The sequence below is a fragment of the Serinus canaria genome, chromosome 5, assembly GCF_022539315.1.
Source record: "Serinus canaria isolate serCan28SL12 chromosome 5, serCan2020, whole genome shotgun sequence".
NCBI classification, from domain to species: domain Eukaryota; kingdom Metazoa; phylum Chordata; class Aves; order Passeriformes; family Fringillidae; genus Serinus; species Serinus canaria.
This window is the reverse complement of record NC_066319.1, coordinates 59,603,254-59,618,724: the sequence shown is the minus strand read 5'-3', so window position 1 is coordinate 59,618,724 and position 15,471 is coordinate 59,603,254.

The window sequence follows — 15,471 nt, the reverse complement described above, 5'->3', positions numbered from 1 at the left end:
CAACCGCGCTTCCTGAAAATCCAACACGCGGAAGGGGCTGTGGTTTGAGGTCCAGAGCTCTGGATGTATCCTGCTCCATGCCAGGTGATGGGAAGTCACATCCCAGCAAACCTGTGCCTGCCCTGGCAGCCTCGGGGATGGCTCTGCCAGCCAGGAACACCATTCCCACATTCCTGGTGAATGGCAGTGGGAGCTTCAGGACCATGGAATCATGGCATGGTTTGGGTTGGAAGGGACCACGAGACCGTCTGGTTCCAGCCTGCTGCCATGGGCAGGGACAACTTCCACTAGACCAGGTTGCTTTGGCACCACACAGACAACAAAACCTCTTGACAGGATGGTAAAATTTTTCTAATTTTCACTTTGCCATTTAATGGAGATATTTATAATATAATGGAGATATTTATAAAGGCTGTTCCTCTGCTTTAATACCTAATATACCTTTAATACCTTTAATACTAATAAAACCTTTCCTGAGGTCACTCTGGGCAGACTTAGCCAGGTTTTATCCAGGGGTTTTTGCTAACGTGGCTGGTGCTGCCAGAGGGAAATTGTGTGACTCTGTAGCAGGTGACCTCCCCCCTCCAACCCTCCTGGGGCCTCAATCCCTGCTCAGAGGAGCCCCCATTCCATCCCCCCAAACGTGGAAGCCGGAGCGTGATTTGGAGGGTGACTCTGGAGCGCAGGCGAGAGCCGGTCTGTAACAACAAAGCTTTCCCAGATGGTATCTCCGTGTTCCTCCAGCCTCAAACAATAGGGCAATAAATAGAAAGGGTTACTCTCGGCCCGGCGTGTTGGACGAGGTTCCCAGCTGATGCAATTGGATACGGCCCCGGAGCTGGTAACCTTTTAGTACAGCTGGCTGCACGCTGAGGAAAGGCTGCCGGCTCCTTCTGCTCCTAAACCCACGGGCAGAGTTTCCCTTTCCTCAGGGCACCTCTCCCTGCCTTCTCCATCCCAAGGACTCCTTCCCTCTGCGGAGGGAGAGGCTCTCTGAGCTGCAGTGGTGGCGGAGAGGCGAAGCAAGGTCAAAAATGCACCGGCGCAGCTCTTGCGTCAGAGCCAGCCAAGCATCCCCAGGGCTCTTCCCACTGTTTGCAACAAGTCCTCGCTCCCTAGGAGCAGCAATGCCAAATAAGGTGCCGAAATGCATGGCCGCTTCCATCGGGGTTGGGATGATACCTACCAGACCTGCCCTCCCCACAGCTCCCAACTCATCTGCTCCTTCTTCCTGGAAACCAGGAGACTTTCCCAGTGAAATGGCTCCATGGGCATCCTTGGGAAAACTGAGGTGAAGCTGAGTGACAATTTCCCTGTCCCCGGTTTGTTTTGTCACTTTTTTTTTTTAGCCTGTGACCTCTGTTTTGGTTTTTAAAGTGTTATGGGCAGTTGTTGAAGGCAGCTGGTGTTCCTGCCTGGCTGCTCCGGGCAAGCCGGTCAGACTGGCTCTTGCCAGGGTCACCAGCCATGGAACTCTGCTGCTTGGTGCCTTTGCTGGGGGGCTGGAGCTGGGAAAGCAACTGGACTGAGTGCCCAGCCTGTCTCAATACACAGACAGAGAAATTCCCCACATCTCTGTGTAAAAAATGGCTCTGATTCTTCAGATGGTCTGAGCACAACATGCTCGGACCTGGTCGTGAGAGACTCCTGTCACCTGGGTCTTGATATTCACCTGGGTCTTGATATTCCCTGTCTGCAGCTTCTTTCTTAAAAAGGATGAAGTTTGAGGGAAAAAAAACCAGCCAAAAAGGAGAAATGCAGATGCTTGTTATTCCCCCCATTTTTTGTGTCTCCAACACTTCCCAGCCCATTATTCTCCCTTCCAAACCATTGCCACTGGTACCACTGTTCAGGTGGGGTTTGCAAAGCCTTTACTTCACAAAATGATGGAATTGCAGAATAGTTTGGGTTGGAAGAGACCTTAAGGACCATCTCATTCCAACCCCCACTTCTTCATCCCCTTCCGCCTCCAGGCGTCTTCTGGATGAAGCCAAGGCTCCCTTTTCACAAATGACCATTTCCCAGCAGGACAAGGTCATGCTTCTGGCAAAGGAAACATGCTGGGTAACTCTGCTTCCTTGTTTATTCCTGCCCCCCATTCGCTCTTCCCTGATTTTGTCATTTCAGAAAGATCCACATGACGTGGATTTCTTCTGTTTTTCGGGATGTAAAGGCAGGGCGATGATGCTGTGGTGGTTACGTGTCCTAGAAATGTGCCACCACCTGTGGTGGAGTTAATCCAGTATTCCCATCATGAAAGGATGAAGGATATTTGTGATGAGGATCTTGAGGAGGCACAGGAGATGGGGAGGTTTAGTCTTTCTAGCTTGTGATTGTGATTTGGTCGCTCCAAGCCCTGTCCAGCCTGGCTTTGGACACTTCCAGGGATACAGGGACAGCCACAGCTGCTCTGGGCACCCTGTACCAGGGCCTTCCCACCCTTCCAGCCCGGAATTCCTTCCCAATATCCCATCCATCCCTGCCCTCTGGCACTGGGAAGCCATTCCCCCTCATCCTGTCCCTCTGTCCCTTGTCCATGTCCCTTTTCTGATGGCCAAGGCCACATGGGATGAAGCCAGGGACCAAGATTGAACATTGTCACAACGATCCAGCCTGGTCCTTCATGCCCAAAGGTTACAAAATCATAGAAAAGAATCCTGGAATAGTTTGGGTTGGAAGGGACCTTAAAAAAAATCTCTATCCTCCCCTGCCATGGGCAGGGACACCTTCCACAGACCAGATCACTCCAAGCCCTGTCCATCCTGGCCTGGAACACTTCCAGGGCATCCACAGCTTCTCCTGGCAGCATCTGGAATAAATCCTAGGCTGTAAGAGATAGCTGTGCTGAGATAAGAGGCACAAAGCTGCACTGAGGTGCCTCCTCCTTGGCAAGTCAAGCTGAGGTTTCGAGGCCCTACAGCTACAAATTCCCCTCTCATTTTCCTGCCTCTAGTTCCTGAAATCAGCCACTGGAGCCTGCCAGGCTTGTGCTGCAGGACAGACCTCCCTGCAGGGCTCTTCTCTGCCCCCTCTTCACCTTCTTTCCAGGTATTTGGGTCAATTAAGCTCTTGAAGCCTCAGGCTGGGAGGTTTTGTCCTCTGCAGTCAGCTCTTCATAACACAGCACTGTGGCTGGGCCTGTGTCAGGCACTGGTTTCCTGCTGACATTAATTCTCGTGCTGTCATTTATCTTTTAGCACTTTTCTGTGTCCTTCTGATGTTTCCAGCTGCCAGGAGTGACTTCCACTGAGTGTCACTCTTGCTTTGGCCCACACAGGGAGCAACGCGCCCCAAATAATTTTCTGGGTTGGTTGTCCTCAGTGTCAGGAGTGTCCTTGAATTTTGTGTCCTTCTGGAAGGGCTGGTGGGTTCTAGAGCATCCTAAAACATCACTTGGAGCCAAAGGGAGTTGTTAGCTGAACACTTGAATCTGTGTGATGGAGAATTTGGATAAATCCCAGGTAAATTCTCCTAAAAGCTGATTCATCTCCAGGGCTGCGAAATATCCCTGCACCTTCCAGCCTGGTGCCTGAGTGTCTCCCAAGAGCCATGCCCAGGAATCCTTCCCATTGCTGATCTTCCTCTGCATCACCTGTGCCTGACTGATGGTTTTGGGACCACTCATCATCCTCAGCTTGTGACTTCTCGTGGTAAATGCTGCACAGGGGTGCAGGAATTTGTCCCTCTCAAGTGCTGCTGTCCACATCCATGTTTCAGGCATCTCCAGAACCCTCAGGGATGTTGGACCATCGCCTTCATCCAGCCCAAAGGCTCAAACATCTCCCACACCCTCTCTTCTCCCGCAATATGCAACATATTAAACCACTTTCTATTGTCCATCAGATTTTTTGAGTCTTTGCCACTCCTGTTCTGGCTTTTCTCCACCTCCAGAAGGCCTCCTATTCTTCTGCCTTTACAAATACCAAGTCCAGCCTGGAAGGCTGGATTTCTCCCATGGAGCTGAGGCTCAAAGGAAATCCAAATGTCAGGCAACACTCAATCACCATCCCTGGGGCTGGTGACTCTGGGGTGTCAGAAGTAACACCCTGAATCATTTATCCACTGTTAGTCAGCATGAAGAAACACCAAAAATCCCAAATAATTCTACTGATGGGTCTGACATTTCTCTGGCCAGATAGTGGGAAACATCTATTTGGGAATCATTTACTGGAGGGGAAAAAAAAAATCCCCAAATTCCACCATCAATTATTCCCAGCTGCTCTTCAGGCCCTTTTTGGGGGAAGCCACTTGATGGGAAGTGGAGCTGTGGGGACTCACCCTGTGCTGGCACCCTGCAGGTCTCCCAGGTGGTGAAGGAGGGGAGGAAAACTGTCCCCAGGACCCTGTGAGGTTCCAGAGGGGCAGCCCCCAAGTGCTGCAGCATCAGCCCAGCCCTGGCACATCCCGTTATCTCCCCTGCCCCAGCCCTTCCCTCCCCAACGGCTCCTCAGGAATTGGCTCCCAGCCCATCAGTTTTCCCTCTCTGATGGGGAGGAGAAGCTGCTCTGACAGGCTTTTTTAAGGAACTGAGGCCTGGGGCATCCCTGGACAACTCCTTCTCTATGGATGTGCTCTGGTGTTGCTCTGGAGCTTGGCAAAAATCCCCAAATTGTGGAGTGGAGAAGGAAATGCAGCCCTGGGGATGGGGCTGGCCAGTGGTGCTCAGGGAGTGTGAGGATGGGGGTGGATTTTCCTACTGTGGAACCCCCAGAAGCCCCAGCCTGGGCCACCCATCCCCTCTGGATGGCACTGGGATGCTCCACGCCATGAGCTCTGAGGTGGGTTTATTCTTCATCCCATGACCAGGGATATGACAGCAGCAGCACAGGGTGGGGAATGGGAATACCCAGATGGGGAAAGCAGCTGGGACACACTTGTGGACCAATTATCCCCCCAAAATCCCACACCTCCCTTTCATGTGGCATCCTGAGAAGGACCCATGTGGCCTGGAGCTCCCTAAGGATGGGGTTCACTGCCCCCAAGGCCAGCCAGAGAGAAGGAGAGGCTGGCAGCAGAAACCCCACCTCTTGTTCCCATTGCCTGATCCCAGAAACATCCAAACCCTTGGGAATAAGGGACTTGAGACAAGCTGCAGGGAGCTCTCCAGCCCCCTAAATCACACCTGTCCTAAAAATTGCACCGTTGGGACAAATCCCACCCCTGCTGTGGGAAGCTGCGAGGCTGCAGGAGGAGAAGGAGGAGAGAAGGAGGAGAAGAGAAGGAGAAGGAGAAGGAGAAGGAGAAGGAGAAGGAGAAGGAGAAGGAGAAGGAGAAGGGCACCAAGGACGGAGCTGCTGGGCTTTGGCTGCCTTTGCTCATGTGCTGCCAGAGACTGAAAAGCACTGAAGGAGAGTTTTTATCGATTCCCACGTCAGAGCTCTGTGAGAGCTGGCTGATAACAGGTCCCTGAGCAAAGCACCGACTCCACAGGGCTCCATGGGGTGTTTGGGGACATGGCCCTGATGGAGAAGGACACTTCCACCCTGTGTGACACACCCAAATTTGCCCCACACCCCAAGTCACAGGTCCAGGGGGAGCAACTCAGCATCGTCCCCTATGATCTTTTCAGGCCCCCAAGATCTTTGCTGTCTTGTTTTTAACCAAAACCAAAGATATCTGCCCATAACAAGGGGGTTGGAGGGAGATGGTCTTCAAGATCCCTTCCAGCCCAAACCATTCTGGGATTTTGGGATTCTATATCCTGGCTCTTTTTGCTGTCTTGGGAGTGTGTGTGAACACAGGTCACCCAAATTCCCTGATCATATCCCACAATGAATGGCTGTAGCCAAGGGAATCACAGCAATTTTCTCCCCATTTCCCAGATGGAGAAGTCCAGGCTGGACACACAGCAGTGACTTACAACCCCTGAGGATGCAGATCCCAGCTGGAGCAGGGATCACTCTGCCCAGGGTGGCTGGGGTGGAAAAGCAGCATTGGTTAAAAAATGTGCAGCGTTGGTTAAAAAATAACCCCAAATTGCTTCCTTTTGAAGGGAAATTAACAGTGGGAGGCTGCAGGGGAACAGGGGGGTTGTACCCTGGACACCAAGCTCAGATTTCCTGGTCACATCCACATCTCTCCACCATGGATTGCTGCAGCTCTCAGAGAGCTGTTCCAAGCTGAAAAAAGAGATTTGGCGAACACAATCAGAAAAATCCATCCATTGAAGGGGATGATACCTTTTAATTTCCCCTCAGACACCTGAGATGCCCCAAGAAGCTGCAGCACATTTGGGAGCCTGTTGTTCTGGGGGAAGGGGGAGATGGATGATGCCCAGACAGCTGCATGGCTTTGTGCTTTTCCAGCTCCAGCCTCCACCGGAAGGATCGGATGGAGCGGGCTGGTAATGCAGTTAGAGCTGGAAAAATAGAGACAGAGCAGGGCAGAGTGCTTTAATCAAGTCAATGTTATTGAATCAGCTGGATGGGATGAACTTCATCTCTGAGCAGAGCGCTCTGAAGAGATCAGCAGCTCCCCCAGGAAAGGGAGGTGGGCTCCCAGCTGGCTGGGAATGGGCAGTTGTGTTGGGAATCCCCCAAATCCAATGAAATGGAGGTGATTTGGGAGCTCCTGGAAGACACATGGTACCTGCAGCCAAGGGTCTTGTGGTGCAGCCCCACATTCCCTGTGAAACAAGGGTCAGGTGGGCTCATGGAGGGCCCCACTGAGGACCCCCAGTCCCAGTTCCTCAAGGAGGGGAATGGGAATACCCAGATGGGGAGAGCAGCTGGGACACACTTGTGGACCAATTATCCCCCAAAATCCCACACCTCCCTTTCATGTGGCATCCTGAGAAGGACCCATGTGGCCTGGAGCTCCCTAAGGATGGGGTTCACTGCCCCCAAGGCCAGCCAGAGAGAAGGAGAGGCTGGCAGCAGAAACCCCACCTCTTGTTCCCATTGCCTGATCCCAGAAACATCCAAACCCTTGGGAATAAGGGACTTGAGACAAGCTGCAGGGAGCTCTCCAAGGCTGCAGAGCCTACCCTGGGTATAGCAGCAGCCCCATAAATCACATCTGCCCTATAAATCACACCCTCGGGACAAATCCCACCCCTACCGCGGGAGCTGCAAGGCTGGAGGAGGAGGAAGAGGAGGAGGGAGAGGAGGAGGAAGAAGAGAGTGGAGGGGAGGAGAGTGGGGAGGAAGAGATCTGGTGGGACAAGAGAGTGACCAACGAGGAAAGGCTGAAAGAATTCGGGCTGTTTACCCTAGAGAAAGAAAGAATGATGATAACATCTTCAGGTAGATAAAAGAGGGTTTGTCTAGGCAGGGAGGGATGGAAGAGGCAGGAAATGCCCTCATCTGCCTTTCCACAAGGGATGGGCAAAAAGCAATGGAGAAGGACTCAGACTGGCTCTTTGGGGAGGCTGTTCAGATGGGAGGGAGTGAAGGAGTCACCCCACCATCAGAGGGTTCTAAAAGCCAGAAGAAGGAGTCCCAGGTGGTCACTGTGCCCATTCTGTGCCAGCAGGGCTCTCCCACCTTCTCTGGCCAGAAGAACCTTTTGACAGCTCGTTGCTTGAACTGGAGGATGCTGGAGCTGCAACAGCTTCGTTCCAGCTTCATGTGGCAGCCCTGTCCATGGCAGCAGGGTTGGAAGCAGGTGATCTTTAAGGGCCCTTCTAAACCATGCTGTGATTCTGTGATTCTCTGCAAAGGTGGGTTGGAGTTAATGCCAGGCACAGCCTTGCAGGTAAATCTCAGCATGGACACTCAGCAGGATGAGTCCAACCCAGTCATTAGGAGAGGAAACTGCAGGAACCAGCTGGGGCTTGGAAAAGGGGGAAAAATTCCCTCCAAGCCAGGAAAGAAAATAACCTGCTGGATCGAGAGCTGCCTGTCAGTGATGGCTGTTTAAACATGGCAGAGAATCAGAGCGCTCGAGGAGCTGGATGTGTGTGCAGGAGGACAGGAGATGGAGGTGGATGCCAATATTTTCTGGCAGGGCTGGGTTGGAAATATCCTTCAGCTCCTTAGATAGCAAGGCGGAGATTCCGATGCGCAGGAATGCGCCTCGAGACGCGGCCCTGCGGCCGTGGGAGGGTGGGAGGAGAAGCCAAGGCCCAAGGCAGCAGGATAGGAAACATCCTGGAGACAAGGAGAAAATCAGGTCAATGCTCTGGAGTGGCTTAACAGGCCATCAGGAAGCTCTTGGGAAGGGGAATGGCACAGAGGGGGGAATTGGTTCAGGTGAGGTCGCCGTGGGACCGGGGATCCCACTGAGGGATTGGGGCAGCCCCGCTCCAAACCACGGTGGGGTTTCACAAGGGGAGGTTTGGTTTGGATACTGGGGAGAAATTCTCAGCTGTGAGGGTGGGGAGGCCCTGGCACAGGGTGCCCAGAGCAGCTGTGGCTGCCCCTGGATCCCTGGAAGTGTCCAAGGCCAGGCTGGACAGGGCTTGGAGCAGCCTGGGATGGTGGAAGGTGTCCCTGCCATGGCAGGGGTTGGGATGGGATGGGATTTAAGGTTCTTTCCAACCCAGTCCATTCTGGGATCCTCTGATGGCAGAGATCATGGAATTGTAGGATCCTGGAACAGTTTGGGTTGGAAGGGACCTTAAAGCCCATCTTGTTCCATACCTGTCATGGGTGACACCTTCCACCATCCCAGGTTGTCCAAGCCTCATCCAACCTGGCCTTGAACAGTTCCAGGAATCCAGGGGCAGCCACAGCTTCTCTGGGCACCCTGTGCCAGGGCCTGCCCACCCTCTCAGGGAGTAACTCCTTCCCAGTATCCCATCCATCCCTGCCCTCTGGCAGTGTAAACCCATCAGAATGAAGGTGGTTCTTCCCCATGATGGATGCCATGGCTTCAGCTGGGATCTGCAAGTGAGAGCCCTGGGGACCAGGAACTGAAGAACAATTGGGAAGTTCAGTGCCACCTTCTCAGGGATGGGTGGGGGCACTGGGCAGATTTGGCATCCCAACCCAGGCCCCTGCTGCTCTCCCACCTTGGGAAGTCAGGAGATGAACAGTCAGGGATTCATCACCTTGCTTGGCTCCCAAAGCTCTCTGCACTGAGGACTGGCTGCTTTAGGGAAACCCCATCTCCATTCAACAACCAGAATCCTGACACATCCTGATTTCTTTTTTGTGAAGGGAAAATCCATGAGGTTGTGCTGCCAGGGTATTTTTTCCAAGCCTCTGCTGCCCCGTTCTTCCTTGCAGGGCTTTGGAGTGGCCAGGCTTTGCTTCCAGCTCTCCAGTGTGTTTGGGACACTGGAGATGCTGCCAGCTGAACTAGGATGGGTTATTCCAACATTTGTTCCTTGCAAGGAAACACCTCTGCTTCCTCCTCCTCCATCTCCCAAGTGATGACACAGGATGGTGACAGAGCCAGGACAAGACAAGAACTGTGACAGCAGCACTGGAAAGAATAAGGAAAAAAAACCCCACAGCAAAACCCCCCAAAGTTCCATCAAATCACATGGAAATTGGGCACAATGGAAATGAGGCAGTGAATCCTGCAGGGTTCACTCCTGGATCTCCAAGGAGAGGTCCCCATGTGCAGGGCTGCTCACAAGTGACCTGTCCTTCCTGGAAGAGACCCCAGTGGAAAGTTGGCACCTGCTGTCCAGCAGAACGAGCCCCTCCTTGGGAGAAGCCAAATCCTGGGAGCAGCACTGGCATCTCAGGTGGCTCTGGCAGTGACACCACAGCTGCCACCTTCCATCCCCAACCTGTGCTCGTGGCAGGTGACATCCCAGGTGCCACAGGGAAGAGCAGAACCCATGTTTGGGGAATTTGCACCTCCACTGGGGAGGTGCAGGGAGAATGAGAATCCCAATTTCTTTTCTCTGGGAGAGGTGCCAGGATCAGGCAGGGCCACCCTGCTGTGTCCTCACGTGGCTTCTGCCACCAACCCACCACCAGGGATGTGCTGCTGGAGAGTCACTCAGCTGGAACAACTTTCTCTGGAACATTCCCAGTGTGGAGAAGCCCAGATTCAACTTTCCAGGCAGGGTTGTAGGAAATGAGAAGTGCTACAAGAGAGAGGCTGGTGTGTTCCTGCCCTCCTGCATCCCACAAAACCAAACAGATGGGGGTGTCCCGTGAGGAAAGCCAATTTCAAGAGGGGAAAAAAAAAAGGCAGGAGGTGTTCTTTGCAGGATAGCTGCTCCAGAGATCATGGGTGACATTTCCAGCAGGGCAAGGAACGCTGCAGGGTCAGATCCCAGCTAAGATAGGAAGATTTGGGCTCCTTTCCAGGCACTCTGGCTTCAGGCCAGCCACTTAACTCTCAGCATCTCAGCTCCTGCAGCTGGAGGAGAGGCAGCGTTTTCTTCCCAGCTTCTGGCATCTCCTGGGCTGGGAGGACTTTGGGATGCAAATCCACGGGTGTGGGGGGACTCTGGTGCTCAGACAGTCACTCCCAGGCTCAGAGGTGCAGGAAGTGTCCCTGGAATGATCTTAGCCTGCTTTTTTTGGGGAGCTCTTTCCTTCCCTTGGCCATGTGCTGGGAGCTGCCTGCTGGGATGTTGGGAGCACTGGGGTGGCTCCTCACTCACCTTTTCCAAGGGAATTTGGTATCAGTGGTGAAGGTCTAGGGGTCAGCACAAGGTGGCCTTTAAAGGAATTCCAGGGGGGACAAGTCTGTCTGTCTGTCTGTCCCTCCAAGATCCTTCTCAGGCATCATCTCCAATCCTTCACTCAGAGCATTCCTGAAAGCAAAAAGACAAAAGGGCCAAGTTCACCCAATCACAGAATCACAGAATATCCTGAGCTGCTTAGAAATGCAACTGCCATGCCAAGAATTGTTTTAAATAGCCTCAAATTTCTAAAATAGACCCCAAGATCAGCTCAGATACCACCCTACATTCACACCACATCATAAACACTGATTGAGATTGTTTTATACAAAAATCCTCTGCTGAATTAAAAGAAAAAAAAAAATACTTGTAGTACATTCTGCCTCAGATACTGAAAACTACCCTTCAGGAAACACACATATATTGGGATCATCCAGTCCAGCTCCTGGCTCTGCACAGCATCCAGGAGAGAGATCTCTTCAAAATTCCCTCAGGCATTTCCCAGCACAGCAATCCTCACACAAAAGGCGTCAGAGTGAGACTTCCAGGCTTCTGGAAAACCATTTCTGGGGCAGGAGAGCTCCCAGAGACTGCAAGAACCCAAACTCCAGGTGAGCCTCTCGCTGCTCCTTCTCTCCAGGACACTTCTCCTGGGAGCTGGGATGTTTCAGAGCTCACAGAGGCGATTCCCAGAGCTGCCTGCAAACTAGAAAACCTTATGTCAGGAAGAAGTCATGAGGCATCCTAACCAGAAACATATTTGGGGAGTGAGTCAGTGGAGGGGGAAGCAAAAAAGAAAGTTGCACCCTTTAAGTTGATGAAAAAAGCATATGGTAACAGCCAGTATTGTGAACAACATTCCCTGCTCCAGCAACTGAGCCAGGGAAAAAAATCATGACTCAATCATTGCATTTCATCCAAATCTAAGGAAGAATCTTGTTGAGGACGGGGTATTTGCAGGGAGAGCCAGCCAGAGCTGAGTTAGCTGGTTAATTAACTAAATTGTTTGGAGGGGGGGAATTTTGCAGCAGGTTTTAGGCTTTAAAAGGCCTGATTTAAACCCAGCTTTGGCTGTGGAGTAACAAGTGAGTGCTGCAGATGTAACTGATGCACAAAATAAATCCATCCCTGCTCAGATTCCACACACAGCTTCTCCTGAGGGCACAGCACAAACCCAGGAGCAGCCTGGTCCAGACCCAGGAACAGCTTGCAGCCAGAGCCCCTGCTTCCCCCACCAGGCTGGGAACATGTCCCCATCAATCCTGAACCCAAGGAGGCCAAGAATGCCATCAGGATTATGAAGGAGAACTAGAAACTGGCAAAATGTTTGCTGCAAAATCCATATGGCTCTGCTTTCCTTTGGGGATGCATTGCAGGGCTCAGGGCTGCAGATTTCCCAGGCATTCCCAGGCTGAGGCCACTCAGAACTGAAATTCACTGCAGGAAGAAGCAGTGAAACCTCAACTTTTTTTTTTTCCCTTGTGGCTGCAGATGTCAGAGCTGTAACTCTCAGGGAGCCCCAGGACTTGGGAAGGGAAGTGAATAATCCCTAGAAAGCAGCCTGGGGATGCTGGGTGGGAGCTGCCACATCAGCCCCTCCTGACCTCAGCCATCCATCAGGGCCTGGCTTTAGGTGGCTCTGGGACAGGAATCAGCTGCTCCTGAAAATGGGCCAGAGATGCTGCAGCAGGGCTGGGACAGGCTCAGAATCATGGAATTGTTTAGGTTGGAAAACCCCTCTAAGGTCAAGTGCAACCATTCCCCCAGCACTGCCAAGACCACCACTGTCCCTTGCTCCGAAGTGTCACATCCACACGGCTTTTAAATCCCTCCAGAGATGGTGACCCCACCACTGCCCTGGGCAGCTGTGCCAGGGCTGGACAAACCTTTCCATGGAGAAATTTTCCCCAATATCCAACCTAAACCTCCCCTGCTGCAACTTGAGGCTGTTTCCCCTTGCCCTGTCCCTGTTCCCTGGGAGCAGAGCCCAGCATTCCCTGGACACAGATTGTGCTGTGGGACTCAGGGAGATCCCATCCAAGCATGCAGGACATGCAGAACCATGCTTGGCCTGAGTGTGGTCACTGGAGGAGTTAAATCCCACCAGGACAAGCCTTGGGATAGCCACGGTTTGGGTGAGTTCCTTTGCTCTGGTGTGCTCAGGGTGAGTAGAATAACAGAAGAATAATTGGTGGGACAAAAGTTGATGGTTTTGAACAACAATAGAGTGGTTTAGATTAAATATTGAGAAGAGATTCTTCCCTGGGAGGGTGGGCAGGCCCTGGCACAGGGTGCCCAGAGCAGCTGGGGCTGCCCCTGGATCCCTGGCAGTGCCCAAGGCCAGGCTGGACAGGGCTTGGAGCAGCCTGGGACAGCAGAAGGTGCCCTTGCCATGGCAGGGGGTGGAACTGGATGGGCTTTAAGGTCCCTTCCAAGCCAAAGCACCCTGGGATTCAGTGAGTGAGAGGGTGCTGTGGGCAGAGCTGAGCTCCCCCCCTGCTCCCTGCCCTCCGCTCGTACCCGCGGCTCCGGCTGGGAGCATCAAGCTCTGACATGTGCTGCACACGTGCTGGCTGATCCACATCAGGCTGTTCCCCAGCGCTGCCAAACTTCTCCTTGATTTAATCAGCTCCTCTCCTGCCTGGGCTGCCTCCCCCTCCTCCCCTCCCCGGGCAGATGTGGTGGCTCCAAGGTGGATCCGTGAGAGTGGAACACGCAGCGCTGCGAGGAACCTTTCTGCCCTCTTCCCTTTCCTGCAGCCACCACAAAGCAGCCTCACCTCCCTCCCTAGCTCCTGCTGGTTTTTAATACCTCAGTTTTATACAAAAATAAACCCCCCCCAACACTGTTTGCATGCGAGGAGGGGCAGCCTGGAAGGCAAAAAGGAGAATTCCCAAGGAGTTTGCCAAGGGACAGAACCATCCCATCTGAAGGGGCTTTGGGAACACAAAATATTCAGCTGCTGTCTCAGTGTGAGCCCTCCTTGCAGAGCACTCAGGGCTACGTCCCAGAGCCTTAAGGATTGCTTTTCCAACAGGATCTCACCTTGTCCAAAGCACAGAGCCCAGAAGCTGTGAAACTATTTGGGAAAATACTGCTGGAATGTAGTGGGGAGATTGCTGGAACAAAGGGCTGTAAGGAAGCAACTGGAAAATGGAATCATAGAATTGCAGAATGGTTTGGGTTGGAAGGGACCCTAAAAACCATCCAGTGCCACCCCTGCCATGGCAGGAACACCTTCCACTGTCCCAGGGTGCTCCAAGCCCTGTCCAACCTGGCCTTGGGCATTTCCAGGGATCCAGGGGCAGCCACAGCTGCTCTGGGCACCCTGTGCCAGGGCCTCACCACCCTCACAGCCAATAATTCCTTCCCAATATCCAATCTAAATCTCTCCTCTTTTAGTTTAAACCCCTTCCCCTTTGTCCTAGAAAGTGGAGTTTGTTTTGGAAGTGGTCTGTCCCTCTTTGCAAATTACTCAAACTTAAATTTCCATACTGAAAGTGCTTCTAGCAAAGCTGAAAGTACATCAAAGTTATTTTTAAACTTCAGTACTGGTCACTTAAAAGCAATTAGGAATGTGAACATTTCTGACAGATCCTGCAGTCATAAACATCCTGGAAAGTCATCAGAGCAGGACATTGGCATTATAAGACTCAAAGTATGGATGTTCCTCATTTGGACTTTCAGCTCAGCACAGCAGGAGTGGGATGGAAAGGTGGGAAGATAAAACATCTGTGCATGTTTTGGCTGCTCTCATCTTTCAGAGGTTTTTTTGCCATTTTGCATTTCCAACAGGAAACCCCTGTCCTGAGAGCAGGGGGGGCTGTTCCTGCCCAGCTGGACTGACAGTGACAGAGGGCAGGGATTGGGGCTGCTCCAAGCCACAAGGGGAGGTTTGGTTTGGATACTGGGGAGAAATTCTCAGCTGTGAGGGTGGGGAGGCCCCGGCACAGGGTGCCCAGAGCAGCTGTGGCTGCCCCTGGATCCCTGGAAGTGCCCAAGGCCAGGCTGGACAGGGCTTGGAGCAGCCTGGGATGGTGGAAGGTGTCCCTGCCATGGCAGGGGTTGGGATGGGAGGGGATTTAAGGTTCTTTCTAACCCAATCCATTCTGGGATTCTCTGGTGGCAGCACAATCTCATTTTTATCTTTGGGAAGGTGTGAGAGACACCAGCAGGTGAAAGAGACCCCAAATCCCAGGTCAGCAGATGTGCTCTCCTTTTCCTCTTCTCATGGGTTTGGTTTCCAGCCAGTCTGAGCTTTGCAGGCAGAGGAAGAGGAACAGAAAACCAGAATGGAGCAGTGAAATGGGGAGTCAGAGCTGCCCTTTGAGAGCACAGTCTGGGACTGAGATGAGATCCTGACTTTCTGGAGATGCTGGAAGAGCCATAAAATGAGCAAGAACAACAAACTGGATGTGGGGTCCTTGGAGCTCGAGTGTGCTGGAGAAGTTCGGACTTCCCCTCTCCCATCTCAGCCCCACTGGGGGTTGGAATCATCTTTAAGGTCCCTTCCCAGACCATTCTGGGATTCTGTGTCCATGCCCACAATCAGTGAGGCCCCAGGGAATGGGCAGCAAGAACTGGTATTTTATTTAGAAAACAAAGAGAGGAGTTAATCCGTGGCAGATGCTCCCAGAACCATCAAATGAAACCCCTCTCTTTTTGGATAAATCATCAAGGATTTCAAAACCACCAGAGAGGGCTCCTGGGCCAGCTCGTGTTTGCAGGGAGATTCTCACTCCCAAAGAGGAAGGAGTGGCCAAGGTTTGCTGGAGAGCTGCAGAGGGAGAGAGGGGAAAAGGCTGATGCTGGAATTTGCTTCCCAGTGGCACCAGAGAGCACTGACCCCCAGGGTGACCTGAAACTCTTCCAGGTATTTCCTTCCCTGGTTTGGGAGCTCTCTTGGAAGAGGAGAAGTGTTGACATGCTCTGAGCTGGGC